The sequence below is a fragment of the Dama dama genome, chromosome 22 (assembly GCF_033118175.1).
Source record: "Dama dama isolate Ldn47 chromosome 22, ASM3311817v1, whole genome shotgun sequence".
Classification (NCBI taxonomy): domain Eukaryota; kingdom Metazoa; phylum Chordata; class Mammalia; order Artiodactyla; family Cervidae; genus Dama; species Dama dama.
In genome coordinates, this window is record NC_083702.1 from 38,545,785 (window position 1) to 38,566,275 (window position 20,491).

Consider the following 20,491-nt stretch of genomic DNA (forward strand, 5'->3'; position numbering starts at 1 on the left):
AAGACAGAGTAGGTAGCCCCCGTGTCAACATAGAAATTCTCGGACCTACCTGCCACATCCAGTTGCACCCTTGGCTCCAGCCCCGTGATGGTTATCTGTGACAGGCGGGCTGGCTGGAGTGGGCTGCTTCAGTCCTCTTGAACCATCATGAGGGATGGCTTGGCGCTTGACCTTGAGGCTCTCGGGTCCCCAGGGCAGAGTGCTGCCCAATGTCCCAGTTGCTGGCATTTGTAGCAAGCCGATTTAGGAGACTTGTCACGGTTTGGACACTCTTTGGCCCAATGCCCCGCCTGTCTATAGATTAGGCATTTGCCTTGTGGCTTGTCTTTCAAGGACTCGGGGTTTGCCAAAGGGCTTCCCTGGAGGGCGGCCAGCATCTGGGCATGCCTCATCTCTTTCTTTCTCTCCCTCTCCTGGGCCTTGGCCGCCTTCTCCTGTTCTCTGTTATAAAAGGTACTGGTGGCTGTCTGGACCATCTCATCTAAAGAGGCAGCAGGGTCCTGCTGCTGTAGCTGTTGTAACTTAATTCTGATATCTGATGCACACTGGGACAGGAATTTGTCCTTTAAAATCACCTGTCCCTCGTAAGAGTCTAAGTCCAGATTGGTAAACTTTTGGAGGGCCTCTTTTAACCTTTCCAGAAAGGCAATGGGGTTCTCATTGGGCCCCTGAGTTATTATTGAGACTGGGCACAGTCCTACAAGTAATAGGCTTCCTTCTATTTCCATGGGTGGACTTCCTTAAGGGTGAGACTTTCTGAAGCTTATCCTACCCAGTACTGTTGCATCCTGAGAGCCAGGCGTCCCCGGGTCAGGGTGCAGATCCCCCAGCAGGCTGAGGCATGACAGCCTCCAGGAGATCGAATCCCTGGGCAGGTTGAGGCATGACGGCCTCCCGAGAATTGGGTCCCTGGGCAGTTCGAGGTGTGACGACCCCTGGGACCCCTGGACTGGCAGATCCCTGAACAGGTTGAGGCGTGACAACCTTTTGAGGACCAGATCCCTAGGCAGGTCAAGGCAGGTTGATCTCCTGGGACCCCTGGACTGGAGTTGGGCATCCCCAAGGTCTCCAGCATGACCAGTGCTGGGTAGGATTAAAGGGTTGTAATCTTAACTCATTGCTGGCTTGTCCACCATGGATGGGAATAGATATGATGTAAAGCAATCCAAGCCTGTGCCCTGAGACTGGAAAACAGTGTAATGGTCATAAGCCTTATCCTCTTATTGTTCTAAGGGATTGTAAATCACTGATTTCTTCCCCTAGTCCTCCTTAAGAACAGGTTAGGGTGTCTCCAATGGTAAACATTTCATTGTCATAGACCCACTTTAGGTAATAACAGAAGTAGTGACAAAGGAGTGGGTTATCTGGCCCTGTTAGGGACATTAAAGTATTTTAATAATAGATCAGGAGGAGCAATGTTGCCTACAAGGGGGAAGGGTCCTGATTGTAGGAGTTAGTAATTGGCTTAAGAACAAATTTGTTTAGGGGCAACAGACCAAATGTTCCATAAAAGTGGAGTGGAGATTTGATCCATGGGTATGTTCATAACTTTGGGAGACAGGTGGTAAGGGTTTGGACCCAGACGGCCTGCAGGGCTAACTCCCAAAGTGGCAAACATTATCCCTGGAAGCCCAATTGCCTTTGAAGGGATGCCAACTGATGGACTTCTAGCAGGCAGGGTGTGCCTGTCACCCACCCTAGTGGGTTCACTGAGATATGTTCATGTTGCACATGTTGTAGGAAACATGGAAGATGAAGGGCTGAATATCTAGAGGGGTTGGATATTATACTGTATTTCTCCCTCACAAGGGAGGTTGTCCCTCTAGAAGATTGTAGAGGCGACATTGTGGGCCTGGACGGGGCTCAGAAAAAGAGCATGAAACAGGAGGGAAGGGGGCAGGGCACAACCTTTGAAAGAATGACACAGCACAAGGGCATAACATAAACCGATTAAAATCAATTGGGTCCAAGATGACAAGTCAAATTCAAGTAAACCTTAATCCCAAAGGCAAAGGACACACCCAGAGGAGGCAAGATAGCTCTAAGGCACTGTCAAAAGATGGAGGAGTGGGTGGTTCCCCAATGGTTGGGATGATCCTCCCACTCATCAGCATATAAATTCACCCCCATAGCAAAACCTAGCCAGGCCGAATTCCATGGCCCCAGCCCTTGCCCTCGGCAATGTCCCACATCTTGAAGAGTGTGCTTCTCTCTAAATCCTAACAAATCCACCTCTTACTTATTGCTTTGTCTCTCACTGAATTTTTGCAATGAGACATCAGAGCCTGAACTTCATTAGGTCCTGAAGCCAGGCACCCTGGGTTTTGGTTGGGCTCAAGTCCCAGGAGAGAGCTGAAGGACAGGAGGAAAAAGCAGTGGGAAAAATGTGCCAAGGGATCCCCTTCATAGCCTGCCAGAAAATCTGCTAAATAACTGACCTGTGAAAGGTCGGGCATGTTGAGGCATGCCCCAGAAAAAGTGCCGCAGACGAGTTCCGGAGGCTGGCTAAACTTCCGGGGGCCGACCCCCTGCAGCCTGGTCCAATCAGGTGCTGACACGGAGCCCTTGGACACCAACCGCCGCTGTAGCCCGCGCTTTCTTCCTTATATGGGAAGACCTGGCTTGGACACTGGCCCTGGCTATAAAACCTCTCCCCACCCCTCATACCTTGCAGACTCCCTTTGTCTCCTCGCTCACCCGCCCCCGGGAGTTCTGCCTGAGAGTGGACGCCCAATAAAGGCCCTCATCAACGGTCCTTAGAGGTGGCCCTTTCTTCCCACGGCGTTTTCTAACAACCTGTGCTCACAGTTTTCATTGGCCTGATCCTTGGCACAGAGAAGATTAAGGACAGAAGAACCCCCACTGGCTTGGGTAACAGCTACTGGAGCTCAGCATAGTGCCTTTGGGATATACCAGAGTAGTCTCTCCAGAGTCCCTCAATTGCACCCACTGCTGCCCGCCTGTCCAGGGGGTTCAAGGAAACAAGAAATGAGAGATTGTAAAGGAGTTAAGATTTTGTTAGGCATGTCCCTCCAGCCATAGGAGTGAGGACCTCCTACCTTAACCAGAGGTCTTCTGCAATCTGAGACTGAACCGCGTGAGCTTTCTGCTGAGTTCTTTTTTCGCTGTCCCGGTTTCCAGCACGATGGGCCTCTTGTCACTTCCCTTGCGCTGGGTTTTCTTTGCGTTCCACTTCTACCGCAGGAGCTTTCGCTGAGTTGGGCTCCTGCTGTGCTTGGCCTCATCCTTTTGGGGGCGGCACCGAGGTTGTTTCAGCCAGGTTAAATCTGAGTCACGGTACCATAGACGTCAGGTGAGTGTATGCTCCTCCGTTCTGTCTCATCACAACAAAGATTTGGAGTGACGGACATTAAAGCCCTTGGCGCGTCACAGCTCTCGGGTCTTGTGTTATAGCTGTTAGACAAATTGGTGTTACAGCTCTATTTTACTTAGAAGATAGCAGGAGAATCCATCCTCGAAGCGCAAGGGCATGCCAACCCAAAGATATGAAGAGAAGAGAGTGGAGGAGCACGCCAGCATGCAGGAGAGAGGAGAGGGAAAGAGAGAGATACAGAGACACACAGAGATAGAGAGAGAGGAAGAGAGAGAAAGAGAAAGAGAGCACACACACACAGAGGGGAGAGAGAGAGAGAGAGTGCTTTGGCTCCTCCTTTTATATGTTTTTTCCTCTCCCTGGGCCTGCCCTATGCAAATTGAGCTAGCCAGGAGTGCTGTTTGTTCTATCTGAGGTCTTCACTCCAGTCCTCAGACCTTCCTTTGTTCTATTTTCGCAGGCTTTTCCCTTCCTTGTCTTTTAGCCATCTCCATTTTGTACTCCGGTTCCCTATTCTAACTACCTAGCAGGCCCAAAATGTAGTCACTTGTGTTAAACACCACAGCAGCAAAACTAAGACTTAATACCTAACCTTATTGGAGTTTCAGCCTCCTCCAGGGTGGAATTTTAAACCAGTCTGCCAGGAATTTCCTGATCAACACTAGTTAATAAGACCCATGCCTTCCCTGAGTTAAGGAAAAGTGACTTTGCCTAAAACATTTTTTCCTTTGCTAGCTTATAGCTGGTTGTCACACCTTGTTTCTGCCTATGAAAACCTCCCATTTTGTACAGCTCCTCAGCTCCTTTCTGATTGCTAGAAGGAATGCTGCCTGAGTCATGAATCGCTAAATAAAGTCAATTAGATCTTCAAATTTACTCAGTTGAAATTTGTTTTTAACAGAAGTCCATAAGAAAGGAAGTATGTCCTTAAAGAGACCCAGGAGGACGTCTCAGAATGCAGGAAGGTGCAGTAGGACAGATCATGCTGACCCACCAAGTGCATGCTGTGAGGAGTGAAAGTGAAAGTCACTCAGTCGTGTCCGATTGTTTGCAGCCCCATGGAAGGTAGCCCACCAGGCTCCTCTGTCCATGGAGTTCTCCAGGCAAGAACACTTGAGTGGTTGCCATTTCCTTCTCCTGGGAATCTTCCCAATCCACGGATCGAACCTGGGTCTCTTGCATCGCAAGCAGATTCTTTACCATCTGAGTCACCAGTGAGGAGTAGAGAAATGTAAATGTGGGGAATAGAAGGGTGTCTGGGTGTGTGAAAGAGAAGAAAACAGAAGGGAAGGGGAGAGATGGAAGGGAAAAAATTCTGAATGTACTGTTATAACCAAGGGAGACCTCTGGAGGTGAAGTGGGGTGGAAGAGGGAAAGGAAGCCTTTATAGCCACACTGCAACAGAGCTTGTGACTTAAAAGATGTTGCTGGAATCCTTGACCACTCCTAACTGCAATTTTTGCTATTTTAATTAACTAAATAATTAATTATAGAAAGTGACTAGCTTCCATTTGAAGATGGGTAAGAAATCAGCATGTACTGATACATAAAAGGACTGATCAGGACTGATCTCCTTTAGGATGGACTGTTTGGATCTCCTTGCAGTCCAAGGGACTCTCAAGAGTCTTCTCCAACACCACAGTTCAAAAGCATCAATTCAAAAAAAAAAAAAAAAAAAGCATCAATTCTTTGCTGCTCAGCTTTCTTTATAGTCCAACTGTCACATCCATACATGACCACTGGAAAAACAATAGCCCTGACTAGATGGACCTTTGTTGACAAACTAATGTCTCTGCTTTTCATATGCTATCTAGGTTGGTCATAATTTTCCTTCCAAGGAGTAAGCATCTTTTAATTTCATGGCTGCTATCACCATCTGCAGTGATTTTGGAGCCCAAAAAATAAAGTCAGCCACTGTTTCCACTGTTTTCCCCTGTATTTGCCATGAAGTGATGGGACCAGATGCCATGATCTTAGTTTTCTGAATGTTGAGCTTTAAGCCAACTTTTTCATTCTCCCTCTTTCACTTTCATCAAGAGGCTCTTTAGTTCTTCACTTTCTGCCATAAGGCTGGTGTCATCTGCATATCTGAAGTTATTGATATTTCTCCCAGCAAAGTTGATTCCAGCTTGTGCTTCCTCCAGCCCAGCATTTCTCATGATGTATGTATTTAACATATAAGTTAAATAAGCAAGGTGACAATATACAGCCTTGACGTACTCCTTTTCCTATTTGGAACCAGTCTGTTGGTCCACGTCCAGTTCTAGTTGTTGCTTCCTGACCTGTATACAGGTTTCTCAAGAGGCAGGGCAAGTGGACTGGTATTCCCATCTCTTTCAGAATTTTCCACAGTTTATTGTGATCCACACAGTCAAAGGCTTTGGCATAGTCAATAAAGCAGAAATAGATGTTTTTCTGGAACTCTCTTGCTTTTTCGATGATCCTGCGGATGTTGGCAATTTGATCTCTGGTTCCTCTGCCTTTTCTAAAACCAGCTTGAACATCTGGAAGTTCATGGTTCACGTATTGCTGAAGCCTGGCTTGGAGAATTTTAAGCATTACTTTACCCTCATCTCTAGAGGGTAACATTTCAGCCATAGTGATTGGTTCAGGAACAGATCTGTGACATAAATTGGTCAACTCACAATGAAGCAATTATTTATGTGCAATATCTGAATTTTCTTTAAAAAAAAAAAGCCTTTTATTACTTTATTTCTATTAGAATTTAAAAAAAAAAAATGAAGGTCTGAAATTTGCTTATAGCCATGTTATAACCACAAGGGGAGCTCTTGCCTAAGGATGGAACCAATACCAATAAATTCAATTTGAGAAGTTGAGAAAGAGAGGGAGAGAGGGAAAGAAAGAAAATAAGTCCTGAGCACATACTTTTAGTCCTGATTAAACTCATCCCCTGGTCTTTTCAAGATCTAACCTTTTGTTGTTGTTGTTGTTTTAAGCCATTTGAGTCAGTATTTATTGCCTGTTTAGGAACATTCCTAATTGAAGCACAAGAGATCAAGAAATAGCCAGTAATAGAAATAGATAGCATTTATTGATTACTTGTTTTGTGACAGGCATGATACTAAGCTCTTTATGGGGACTATCTTAATTAAACATCAGAGCAGGCCTACATAATAGGTACTATTATTATCTCCACTTTATAAATGAAATAACTGAGTGACCCAGATGAAATAAATAATGTGACTTTCCAAAGTCACAGCTAGTGAAAAATTGAGCAATTATTTACACTAAGTAAATCTAATTCCAAAGCTATACTTAAACAGTAGATGGAATTCCTTCTGAAAAAGATCTTTTACACAATGTAAGAATATAAATTTCGTTCAATCACTTAGTCATGTCTGACTATTTGCCACGCTTTGGACTATAGCCCACCAGGCTCCTCTGACCATGGGGTTTTTCAGGTAAGAATATTGGAATGGATTGGCATTTCCTCCCCCAGGGTATTTTCCTGACCCAGGGATGGAACCCACATCTCCTGCATTGCAGATGGATTCTTTACCGCTGAGCCATCCAGGGAAGCCCAAGAACACAAATTAAGTAGATATAAATAAACTGGAACATGTAAACTATGTACATCTTTTTCTATTCCATTTGTTTGTTTTGCCTCTTCTTGCATAGTGCTAATTTGGAAGTTGGATCTCTTTATCATCTTTCATATTTATCATATTTTTTATTAAAATGTTTATATTCATTTTTTACAATTAATTGAGATTTTTTCAAGTTTTTTTAAAGTGTTTCAATAATGTTTATTAGCTTTATAAAATTTTGGTTGCTCTATAATGTTTTATGTTTGCTTCTTCCTTTTCTTTCTTTTAATCTGTTATTCTTATTTACAGATGACATGATCACCCATGTACAAAAATGCTAAGAAATCTGAGAGAAAGCTGCTAGCAGTAATAAGTGAGTTTACTAAAGTCAATGGATACAAAGTTGATATACATAAATCAATTGTGTTTCTATATACTAAAAATCAACATTAGGAAATTGAAATTTAAAAGCAATATTATTTGAAACATTATCAAACACTATAGAAATAGATATAAATTAAAGAAAATATAGTTGAGCCTTGAACATGTATTTGAACTGCACAGATCCATTTATACACAGACTATAAATAAATATTGCAGTACTATGTGATTCATGGTTGATTGCATCCATGGAGGCAGAACTGAGGATATGAAGGGCCAACTGCTAAGTTACACATGGGTTTTCTACTGTGGGGGTGGGGTGCGGCATCCCTTAATCCCCCGTTGTTCAACAGTCAACTGTATGTGTAAGACTTGCATACTGAAGACTGGCAATGCTGACAGGAATTGAAGAAGCCTTCAAAAATGTAAGGATATGTGATATACATGGATTAGAAGTTTTAATAGTGTAAAGAAATCAGTTCTTCCTAAATTAGTCTATATATGTAACAGAATTCCAAACAAAATTTCCAAGGGCTTTTTGGTAGAAAGAACCCAACAAAATTAGAAAATTTACATTAATTAACTTTAGTATTTACCATAAAGCTACAATAAATAACACAGTGAAATCTTGACATATAGATGTAAAGCATGTAATACAACAAAGTCCACTGATGAAACTACACATTCATAACAAATGGATTTTCAACAGAAGTATCAAGGTATTCAATGAGGAGAAGGATAATCTTTTCAGCAGATTAAAAAGGATTGGTACACCCATATAACCAAATGAATCTCAACCTAACCTCGTACCAAATTCAAAAAGCAGTTTGAGTTAGATCATGCAACTTATGTGGGCTTCCCCAGTAGCTCAGCAGTAAAGAATCAACCTGTAATGTAGGAGATGAGGGTTTGATCCCCAGATTGGGAAGATCCCCTGGAGGAGGGCACAGCAAACCACTCCAGTATTCTCGCCTGGAGAATCCCATGGACAGAGGAGCCTGGGGGGCTATAGTCCATAGGGTCGCAAAGAGTCAGAAAGGATTGAAGCAACTAAGCACACATGTTCACGACTTATGTGAGAGCTAGTACCATAAAACTTGTAGGAAAAAACACAGGGGAAAAAACTTTGTGAACTTGGAATAGGCCAGATCATCAATCCTGGAATATATTTCTTAAATACACACACACACACACACAAATAAAAGAAAAAATTAATAAAACTTACTTTATTTAAATTTAAAACCGTACTCTTCAAATATTGCAAAAATGATGAGACAATCCCAGGTTGAGAGAAAATAATGGAATGCACTCATCTGAAATTGGACTAGTATACAAAAATATAAAGAACACATCACTCAATAACAAAAAGACAATAATAAAGATAAAAAACTCAATTTTGACAGGCAAATATTTAAACAGATACTTCATCAAAGATATGAAGATGTAGCAAACAAATGTCTATCTTAAAAAATCAGCATCATTTTTAGGGAAATTAGAACCACAGTGAGATATCATTAAAATGTCAAAAATTAAATAGATTGATAACACCAAGTGTTGACAAGAATGTGGAGCAACTAAACTCACACATTGCTGATGGAAACGCAAAATGATAGTGGCACTTTAAAACATAGTCTAGAAGCCTTTATAGTGTATACATGAAACTCCAATAAAACACAGAAATTTATACCTAAGTATTTACCAAGAGGGAAAAAATGGACATGTCCACAAAATATAAGTGGCAACATGGAGAACAAAAACTGTAAACAGTCCAAATGTCAATCAACTAGTAAATAGATTAGCAAAGTGTGTTATATTCATAAAATGAAACTCCATCATAAAAAGAAATGTACTAATATATTCACAACAACATGGATCATTCTCAAAAGACTTATCCTAAGTGACAGAAGCCAGACATAAAAGACTGCACTCTATATGATTCCACTTATATATGAAATGGTGAAAAGATAAATCTAGAGTGACAGAAAATAGATCATTGATTGCCAGGGTCCTGGAATGAGGGGAAAAGATTTACGACAAACAAGCATGAGAAAAATTTGGAGGACAATAGAAATGTTTTATACATCATAATTAGTTGTAGTTGTTATTACCCAGTTGTGTTTATTTGTTAAAATTTATCAAATTTCATGTTAAAAATCACAGGATTTTATTGCATGCAAATTATAACTAAAAAGGTTAATTTTTTTAATTAAAAAGGCTCTCATCTGTATATCATAATCATCAGACATGTAAGATGCTGATTATTTTAAATTACTATTGTAATCTTCAGACAAACAAAAGAAATATTTTGTTTAAAAAAAGACAGGTCATTTGAGAGTGGAGATCTAGATGGTAGATTAGAAGGAAACTGAACTCAACTCCTCTGATGAACACATCAAAAATACAACTACACATGGAGCAATTCTCACTGAAAACAACTTGGACCAGCAGAAAGTCTCTTCTACAACCAAGGCGGGTTTCTCTGGTGGCTCAGCAGTAAAGAATTCACCTGCCAATGTAAGAGACGCAGGTTTGATCCCTGGGTCAGGAAGACCCCCTGGAGAAAGATATGGCAACCCACTCCAGTATTCTTGCCTGGAAAATCCCATGGACAAAAGAGCCTGGTGGGCTACAGTCCATAGGGTCAGACACACCTGAGCATGCACACACAACCTAGGCTGTAAAGACAGGAAGGAAGCAAAAGTGATCTTGTCAGGATCTGCACCCCTAGAAGGGGACACAGACGAGCAGGGGGATTTCACGGGCTCTGTGATCTTCCCACGAGAGTGAGGAATTTGAAACATATTGGTCACCCTGGCCCTGGAGTCTGACACCAGGAAGATTATATCCCTTTGAAAACCAGTGGGACTTACTGGAGGAAACCAAGCTTTTGCTCTTGAAGAGTGAATACATGCACCTGTTTACTCCTGGTCACATGGATTGAAAACTGCTTGGGGCTTTGGCCAGGAACATCTAGTTTGCACCCCAGCCCACACTAGACACCAGCTCCTGTCCCCACTGAGCTAGGGCTGCTCTCTACTGGGACACAGGGTGCTGTCACCAAATAGAGTGCTCACACTTAGAAAAATGCACCTAGCTCAGTCCTGACCCTGCCTCTGACAAGGGTAGAGGAAGGCATTGCCAACATGCATGTCCCTGCCCACATATAGGAGTGAAATTAGCTGTAAAGACAGGGACTGACATTGCCAGCAGGAGCTAACACAGCTATTAGTGAGTCACCAGTCTCTCTTGGCCTGACCAAACGTCTAACCAGTGTACCCTCAGCAGGGAAAAAATGAGACCAGAACAGAAATGTAGCCCCAAGCTGTTAGGCCTCCACCACTACCCTACCCAAAGCAAAGATAACCATTACAAACACAGGAGTAAACTGATTCCTTCAAGGCATCTGCTGGAACAGATCTGGGCCTTGATCCCACCCCTGACTGTCATTAAGCACAGGAGAAGCCCTAGGTCATACCTGGTTCTGACTCTAGTTCCTCCATCTCTAATCCTACCTCCCACCAAGGTGGTGGCTGCCAGCATATCTCAGGGGAAGGCATGACCCTGGATCACTTCAGATCCAGCTCTCCTACCAAAGCCCCTAGACACTTGAAGACCACACAGGGATGCTCCCAGACAAAGACAAGATAGGTAACTGTTTTACCTAATTTCATCGAGACAAAGTTGAACAGAATGAGAAGACTGAGGAACACGTTTCAAACAAAACAATAAGGAAAAAACTCCTAAAAAACCTAGTGAAACAGAGATAAAGAATTTACCAGCTAAAAGTTCAAACCATTAGTAACACATATGCTAACTGAAATTGGGGAAAGTATATACGAATATAGTGAGAATTCTTTTAAATAATAGAAAATATTAAAAAAAGAAACATTCAAAGCTGAAGAATACAATAACTGAAATGAAAAATATATTAGAACTAAGAAAAGAGTAGGTGATAGAGAAAAATGTGCAAGTAATCTAGAAGGTAGAGTAATGGAAATCAACTAATCAGAACAATAAAAAGAAAAAAGAATTTGAAAAATGAGGATAGTTAAAGGGACCTATAGGACAACATCAATCATACTAACATTTACTTTAAGGGTTCCAGAAGGAAAGAGAAAGAAAGGGGTTGAAGAGTTATTTAACAAAAGTATGACTGAAAAATCCTCAAAGCTGAAGAAAGAAGCAGATTTCCAGGTACAGGAAGCACAGAGAGTTCCAAACAAGATGAACCCAAAGAGATCCATATTAAGACACATTATAATAACAAAACTGCAAAAGTTAAAGGAAAAATTTAAAGTTAGAGAGAAAAACAAAGAGTCACGTACAAGGGAACCCACATAAGGCTATCAGTTGATTTCTCTGAAGAAATTTTACATGCCAGAAAAGAATGGCATAATGTATTTAAAATGCTGAAAGGGAAATACCTACAACCTTGTAAATTCTACCCAGCATAGTTAGCCTTTAGAAGTGAAGACAAGATAAAGAGATTCTCAAACAAAAAAATAAATAAATACACTAAGCTGACTTTTAAGAAGTGTTAAAAGATCTTTAAGTGAAAAAGAAAAAGGCTACAATAAAATGTAAGAACTTATAGGAAAGGAAAAATCCCACTAGTGAAGGCTAATATATAGTAGAGGCTGAGATCAACCACTTGAATAGCTAGTATGAAGGTTAAAAAACAAAACTGTAAAGTCAGCTATGACTGTAAGAAACAGTTAAGGAATAGACATGAAGACATAAAATATAACATCAAAAACACAAAATATGAGGGATGGGAGTAAAAATGTAGATCATGTTTATTTCAGAATTATTCACAGCAAATAAGATATGGGAACGACTTAATTGTCCATCAACAGATGGATAAAATGTTGTGATACACACACACATACAAAATAAGATATTACTCAACTTTTAAAAGGGAGAAAATCTTACCACTTGCAACAATATAGATGGATGACCCTGGACGATATTAATGTAAGTGTCTTTCAGACACAGGAAGAAAAATATTACATAATCTCATTTATGTGGAAACTTTTTAAAAGTGGAAAGTCACATTTAAGTAGCACAGAGTAAAATAGTGTTTACCAGAGACACCACCGCTGAATGGAGTTGGGAGTAAAGGGAAGACACTAGTATTTAAATTTTCAGTCAAGATGAATAGTTTTCTGAGGCATGATATACACCATGTTATTGATAATGTTATTGTTAATGATAACATTATTACATACTTGAAATTCACTAGAATAGATCTCAAGAGTTCTCACCACAAGAAAAGGTAATTAATTATATACATATGCTAATTTCCTTCATTATGATAATCATTCAATGTACACATATGTAAAAATAATACATTGTTTACCTTAAACATACATAATTTTTGTCAATCATGCCTTGATAAAGCTGGAGAAAAATCAGTGAAAGGCTCATGAATCAATTTATTTCACAATAGAATTTGTTGCCACAAGAAGGAAAATTCACTTGGTGGTTAAGAATAATATCAGTGTGCAGAATTACAGTGAGTAAAATTCTTGGATAAGATGCAATGTGAGAAATTGAAAAGGTTCAATTCTCCAATAGTATGAGTCAACTTTTTGATAACCTGTCAAATGAATTTTAAGAGATCTTCTGTAATAGACTAAAGAACAACAGCTTCATTATCCAATTTGATATCAACAGATTTAACCAATAAAAGTCATTGTATGTAACATTTGTAAAAATTACATATGCTGGTGAAATTAAAGAAATTATATCTGCTGCAAGACCTGTGCCAAACAATCAAAGCCCTAAATATATTTAATTTTTTGTCTTCATACCTAGCGAAAAAATATTCTGCTAGTATTTGACAATTATGTTCGTTAAAGGTTTCACCTCTCTTGTGAAATATAGGGAAATGTGGGCTTTGTCCCATTTCTTTTTTTCACAGAGAGATTCTAGTGTCAAATATTCTTCGAAATGAAATGAAAAATTATCTGGATGATACTAAATGGTTAGACTCATTAAAGAAAGACCAGTTTCCTTGAGAAAAAAACAGTATGAAAACCTAAACTAAGAACACATAAAAATCTCCTGCCACACACAGAAATCCGTTGGCTTAAATTATGAAGTGCTCCTAGTAAGTTGTTTGAGTTGAAAGATGCATTTCAGAAGCAATTTCTGGAAGCTAGTAGTATAGATTTTGAAGCATGCCTGCTCGATGGGGAATAGTTCCAGAAACAAGGCTCACTGGAAAACATTTTTATCATGACAACCAGTTGAACAAGCTCCTGCAAAGCCTGGAGAAAATGTTTTAACTTGAAGTGACACAATTCTTGGACTGAAAAAATCTCAGTCTTTGAGAAAATCATGTTGCAAAATGAAATCTTTAAATATTTCCACTGCTGCTTGGACTTGAAAGTAAGAAAAGATATCAAGTTTCAAGTATTGTTGAAAACCAGCCAGAACAACTGAAGATTAGAAGAGAATGAAATTTTCAACTCTTTTCTCTGAATCTTCTCTTCAGCCTGAAAATGTGACTGTGACAGAATTAAAAATCCCTTTATGAATTACACTTAATATGAAGTTTATTAATCTGCTCCTCGACATAGTCTGGATTTTTGTGTACAAAGAGTATCACACAAATCATAGGAAAGCAATGTGTGCTTTGCTACAGTTTTTACTTTCTTAACATGTATGATCAAACCTTTTCTTGTTCCATTAATAATTAGAATAAAAATTAAAATCTCATTTCAGTTAAAAATGAAATGTGTGTGTGTATTTATCTCAAGTGTAACCCAGAACTGAGTGCTTGTGTAGTAAAAATCAATGTTAGTTTTCACAATAAACAGGTGAATTTCATTCTTCACTTTTAATGTCAAAAATAGTGCCTTTATGTATACATATTTCTATAGAAACTACCTACTAACTCAGGGCTATCGGGTAGCTTCCCTGGCTACCAGGTTCTTCCCAGGCTCAGCTGGTAAAGAATCTGGCTGTAATGCAGGTGATCACAAATTCAATTCCTGGTTCTGGAACATCCCCTGGAGAAGGGATAGGCTACCCATTCCAGTATTCTTGGACTTCCCTGGTGAGTCAGCTGATAAAGAATCTGCCTGCAATGCAGGATACCTGGGTTCCATCCCTGAGTTGGGAAGATCCCCTGGAGAAGGGAATGGCTACACACTCCAATATTCTGGCCTGGAGAATTCCATGGACTGTACAGTCCATGGGGTTGCAAAGAGTCAGACATAACTCAGCAACTTTCACTTTCACTACTTAGAAACTTACAAATAGCTGAGAAAAGGAGACGAGTGAAAACAGAGGCAAAAAGGAAAGATACACCCATCTAAATTCAGAGTTCCAGAGAATAGCAGGAGAGATAAGAAATCTTTCTAAGTGAACAGTGCAAAGAAAGAGAGGAAAACAACAGAAAGGGGGAGACTAGAGATAATTCAAGAAAATTAGAGATACCAAGGGAACATTTCATGCAATGATGGGCACACTAAAGGACAGAAATAGTATGGACCTAACAGAAGCAGAAGATATTAAGAAGAGGTGGCAAGAATACACAGAAGAACTATACAAAAAAGATCTTCAAGACTCACATAACTGCTATGATGTGATCACTCACTTAGAGCCAGACATCCTGGAGTGTGAAGTCAAATGGGCCTTAGGAAGCATCACTACGAACAAAGCTAGTGGAGGTGATGGAATTCCAGTTGAGCTACTTCAAATCTTGAAAGATGATGCTGTGAAAGTGCTGCACTCAATATGTCAGCAAATTTGGAGAACTCAGCAGTGGTCACAGGACTGAAAAAGGTCAGTATTCATTCCAATCCCAAAGAAAGGCAATGCCAAATAATGATCAAACTACCACACAATTGCACTCATCCCACACGCTAGCAAAGTTATGCTCAAAATCCTCCAGCTAGGCTTCAACTGTACACAACCAGAGAACTTCCAGATGTACAACTGGATTTTGAAAAGGCAGAGCAGTCAGAGATCAAGTTGCTGACATCCATTGGCTCATAGAAAAAGTTAGAGAATTCCATAAAAATATCTCCTTCATCAATGAATTGACTATGTCAAAGCCTTTGACTGTATGGATTACAACAAACTGTGGAAAATTCTTCAAGAGATGAGAATACCAGACCACCTGACCTGCCTCCTGAGAAACCTCTACGCAGGTCAAGAAGCAATAGTTAGAACTGGACATGGAACAATGAACTGGTTCCAAATTGGGAAAGGAGTACATCAAGGCTGTATATTTTCACCCTGCTTATTTAACTTATATGCAGAGTACATCACGTGTAATGCTGGGCTGAATGAAGCACAAACGGGAATCAAGATTGCTGGGAGAAATATCAATAATCTCAGATATGCAGATGACACCACCCTTATGGCAGAAAGCGGAGAGGAACGAAAGAGCCACTTGATGAAAGTAAAAGAGAAGAGTCAAAATGCTGACTTAAAACTCAACATTCAAAAAACGAAGATCATAGCAACTGGTCCCATCACTTCATGGCAAATAGATGGGGAAATGATGGAAACAGTGACAGATTTTATTCTCTTGGGCTCCAACATTACTGCAGACAGTAACTGCAGCCATGAAATTAAAAGATGCTTCCTTCAAGAAGGAAAGTTATGACAAACCTAGACAGAATGGTAAAAAGCAGAGACATTACTTTGCCAACAAAGGCCCATCTAGTCAAAGCTGTGGTTTTTCCAGTATCCTTTCAGTCATGTATGGATGTGAGAGTTAGAGCCCAGAGAAGGCTGAGTGCCAAAGGATTGATGCTTTCAAACTGTGGTGTTTGAGAAGACTCTCGAGAGTTCCTTGGACTATAAGGAGATCAAACCAGTCAATCCTAAAGGAAATCAACCCTGAATATTCATTGAAAGGACTGATGCTGAAGCTGAAGCTCCAATACTTTGGCTACCTGATGCGAAGAGCCAACTCACTAGAAAAGACCCTGATGCTGAGAAAGATTGAGGGCAGGATAAGAATGATGTGACAGAGGATGAGTTGGTTGGATGGCATCACTGACTCAATGGACATGAGTTTGAGGAAGCTCCAGGAGGCTGTGAAGGACAGGGAAACCTGGTGTGTTGCAGTCATGAGGTCACAAATAGTCGGACATCACTGAGCAACTGAACTGAACTGATTTCTATTAAAAAGATCAAAAGTGCTAGTATAATAATTTTGAAACACCTAGGTTTATGACTTGATCATGTAGGAAACTGTCTTTCAGTGTAAAAATAGTATAAAATTGTGTCTTGAGTTATACTTTCACTCACATAGGTGTAGCTTATGGTTTTAGTAGTTTTACTGCTTGGCATTGTCAATAAATTTTAATGCTGTAAATGTGTGTGTGTTAGTCACTCAGTCATGTCCGACTCTTTGCGACCCCGTGGACTGTAGCCCATCAGGCTCCTTTGTCTATGGGATTCTCCAGGCAAGAATGCTGGAGTGGGTTGCCATTTCATTATCCAATGCTGTAAATAGCATTAGTTAAAATTAGTAACCATTGTTTAAAATAAATCTAGCAGAACCATTTTTATAAAATTGAAATTTTAGTTTGGCTTAAGGCAGTAACTTACCACAGAATTATTAGGTTTAACTTGTGAATTTTTACATTTATAAAAATAAAAAAAAAGATTAATAATGGGAAATGTAAGCAAGGTTTTGTTACCTAGTTCTTTTTCAAGAATGTTTGGCTAAAATGTCATTTTTTGTTTTAAATACAAAAAGAAAAAAAATACTTTTACGTATATCATCTACTACATATAGCAGATGGGGCTTGCCAGGTGGCTCGGTATGGTAAAGAATCCTCCTCCCAATGCAGGAGACACAGATTCGATCCCTGGGTTGGGAAGATCCCCTGGTGAAGGGAGTGGCAACCCTCCCCAATATTCTTGCTTGGGAAATCCCATGGACAGAGGAGCCTGGCGGGCTAGAGTCCATGGGGCCACAAAGAGTCAGACATGACTTAGTGACTAAACAACAACAACATATGCCAGATACCATAACTTACTAGCATGCTGCATGCTAAAAATGTTTTATAAGACTTACCCTACTTGGGTAGGTAAAAAAAATCAAGAAGAACAAAACGATGTTTTCATTATCTATTTTACTGACATGCATTAAAGCTGATGTTCTTTGTGCAGAGGGGAAAGTCACACCAAAAGACTAAACTAAATCTTCAGCCAGAAGAAAGAGATCGTGAGAAAATAGCATTCTTTACTCAATAGAGCATTAACAGTTGTAATTGACTTCTTATATCTACAACTTACTAATCACGTTAATGTACCATGAACTGTACATACAGTTTTTATGCAGGTGTTCCTGAGATCTGATCATTACTGCGAGGAGTCCTCAAAGGCAAAAAAGATTAAGAAAGGCTTCCCTAATACAGCAACGTCTGTCGGATAATGCTTGGAATGTTTGCTCAAGGCAGTTCATGATTTCAACATTGAATTGTTTTGTTCCTTTTGAAGACATCATTTCTTTTTTGAAACTAGGTTTTTGGATGGATGTTTCTGTGGGGGAAAAAGGACCAAGATAAAATCAATGTGAAACAAGAAATGAGAGTGAAAGTATTCAGTTTCACTCCAAGATCTGAGAAGTTGTTCCATGTCTATCAAGTGCACATATGCTATGAGAAAATATTGAGTTACTGAAGAAGGAAATACAATTATTTTTCCTTAAAAAAACAAAAACAAACAAAAAGACCTCAATAGAATTACCCACTGGGAAGTCTCAGAGTATTCATAAATTTTCTGGAATGTAATGCAACATTTTTTAATAATTATTATTCTACATTAATTTCTATAAATTTTATATTTTTGCTACTGTGAACATAATAGTTCCTTTCATTTTGTTCTCTAATTGGTTATGATATTACATAAGCAAGTTATGTTTTTGTGTGTAAGTTTTTAAATCCACATCCCCCACAAAGCTATTATCTTTTGCTATTAACTTCAGTTGCTTACTATGGATGTTCTAGACCTAAAACAATTTAATCTGCAAATAATGTTAATAAATAATGGCAGTGGTAGTAAGTATGTGTTATGTAAAGTTGCCCAACATTCTAATCTTCTCTTCCTATTAGCATCCCACCTTGATTTGGAGAACACTCCAAGTATATGCAATATTGCAATGTTGGTGGGAGAAGTCCTCCCGCCAACTTAGAGCAAGGTGACCGACCCTCTCCAGGGTTTTGCATCTTGAGCCAGTCACTTGACAGTGTGCGCACTGTTAGAGGTAATAATCACAGTGACCAAGGCAGCCCTTGTAGATGAATCGCACTAGGACTACTTCTGACCAGATACCTGCCTGGTATCTCTGCTTCCACACCTTTGGGGTTTTCTCTAATCCTGTGGTTTCTAAGTCTGGTCCTCCAGCCTGTCAACAAATCTGTGAGCCTCCTAAGAATTTTCTAACCAACTTCCTTTTTGTGAAAATTAAGTAGTTTTAACTAAAGTAATTTTCATTCTTAATTATTCCTTGGTTTTAATAAGGCTATTTGTAATGTGCAAACTCAGTTGCTCAGTAGGGTCCAGCTCTTTGTGACCCCACAGACTGTAGCCTGCCAGACTCCACTGTCCATGGGATTATCCCAGCAAGAATACTGGAGTGGGTTGCCATATCTTCCTCCAGGCTATGTGTAGTAACCCAGTCTTAAATATTATTTTAGTTATTGATCTATAGCAAATATTCTTTTTTAGGTTAAGGAAATTAACTTTAAATTCTGATTTACTTTTTTAAAGTTTTTAAACAAAGAATGGAGTTTGAATTTTGTTATACTTTTTAAGCATCTACCAAAAAGATGGTTTTGTGAGTTGACCTACAAATGTGACATATCATAGTAATGGTTTTCTTACATTGAACTATTTCTAGAATAAAGTCTACTTGACCATGGTGGACTATTCCTTTACTTTACCTTCATTTGCTGAGTATTTAACCCTATACATTTATACTCATAAATAGGATATCCCATTGTGGGCCATCTTTGTTAGTTTTTGGTATCAGATTTATATTCATTTTAATTGGTTCATATTTTCACCTTTTTCTGTAATATAGATTATATGACATATATATTCTTTAAGAGTTGAAGTTAATAATAAGGCCCTCAAGCAATTACTGAAGATAAACCTTTCACCATAGACTACATAGTCAAAGATCTTACAAGATTGATGTTTTTTATAAGGTTTAATTATATTTTATAGAAGGTTTAATTATAAGTAGAAAATTCCTACTATTTTCTAAAACTAAAAATGTAAGTATGCTTAAGCAATATAATTAAGCTCTTCTGATTGTAGATATAAAACATATGTTTCATATTTAGATCATAAGCAAACAATCCAATCTCTCTGTCTACCTGTTGATAGGTTATTAATTTATTCTTGCATTTTCTCCATTCTGTTTTCAAGGTTTTTGATCATCTTTACTATCATTATTCTGAATTCTTTTTCAGGTAGTTTGCCTATTTCCTCTTCAATTATTTGGACTTCTGTGTTTCTAGTTTTTTCCTTCATTTGTGCAGCATTTCTCTGCTTTTTCATAATTTTTTTTTAACTTATTTTGTTTGAGGTCTCATTTTCCCAGGCTTCAAGTTTGAATTATTTCTTCCTTTTGGTTTTTGCCCTCCTAAGGCTGGTCCAGTGGTTTGTGTAAGCTTCACAGAGGGTGAGATTTGTGCTGAATTTTGTTTTGTTTTTCTTCTGATGGACAGGGCTGAGTGAGGTGGCAATCCTATCTGCTGATGATTGGATCTGTACTTTTGTCTTTGTTGTTTGGCTGAGGCATTCTGCACAGGGTGCTACTGGTGTTTGGGTGGTGCTGGGTCTTGTATTCAAGTGGTTTCCTTTGTGGAAGTTCTCACTATTGGATACTCTTTAAGATTAGGAGTTCTCTGGTAGTCTAGGGTCTTGGAGTCAGTGCTCCCACTCCAAAGGCTCAGGGCTTGATCTCTTTTGCAGACATTTCCTCCACAAAACCTACAGGATATTCACAGAAGACTGAGGAAAATTCCAGAGAATTTCTTCTTGTGGTGGTGGAGGGGAAAACCAGCTACTGTGGAAATTTGCAAAGAAGGGTTTCCCTGTCATCCCTTCAGATAACAAACCTTATTTAGGCCCAGTACTTCAATTCTAAGAGGGCATGTAGGATATGTGAAATCTACAGCTATGGAGATGCAGAGACCCAGTTCAGCCCAAGACTGAGGTTAACTCAAAACAAAGAAAGCCCCCG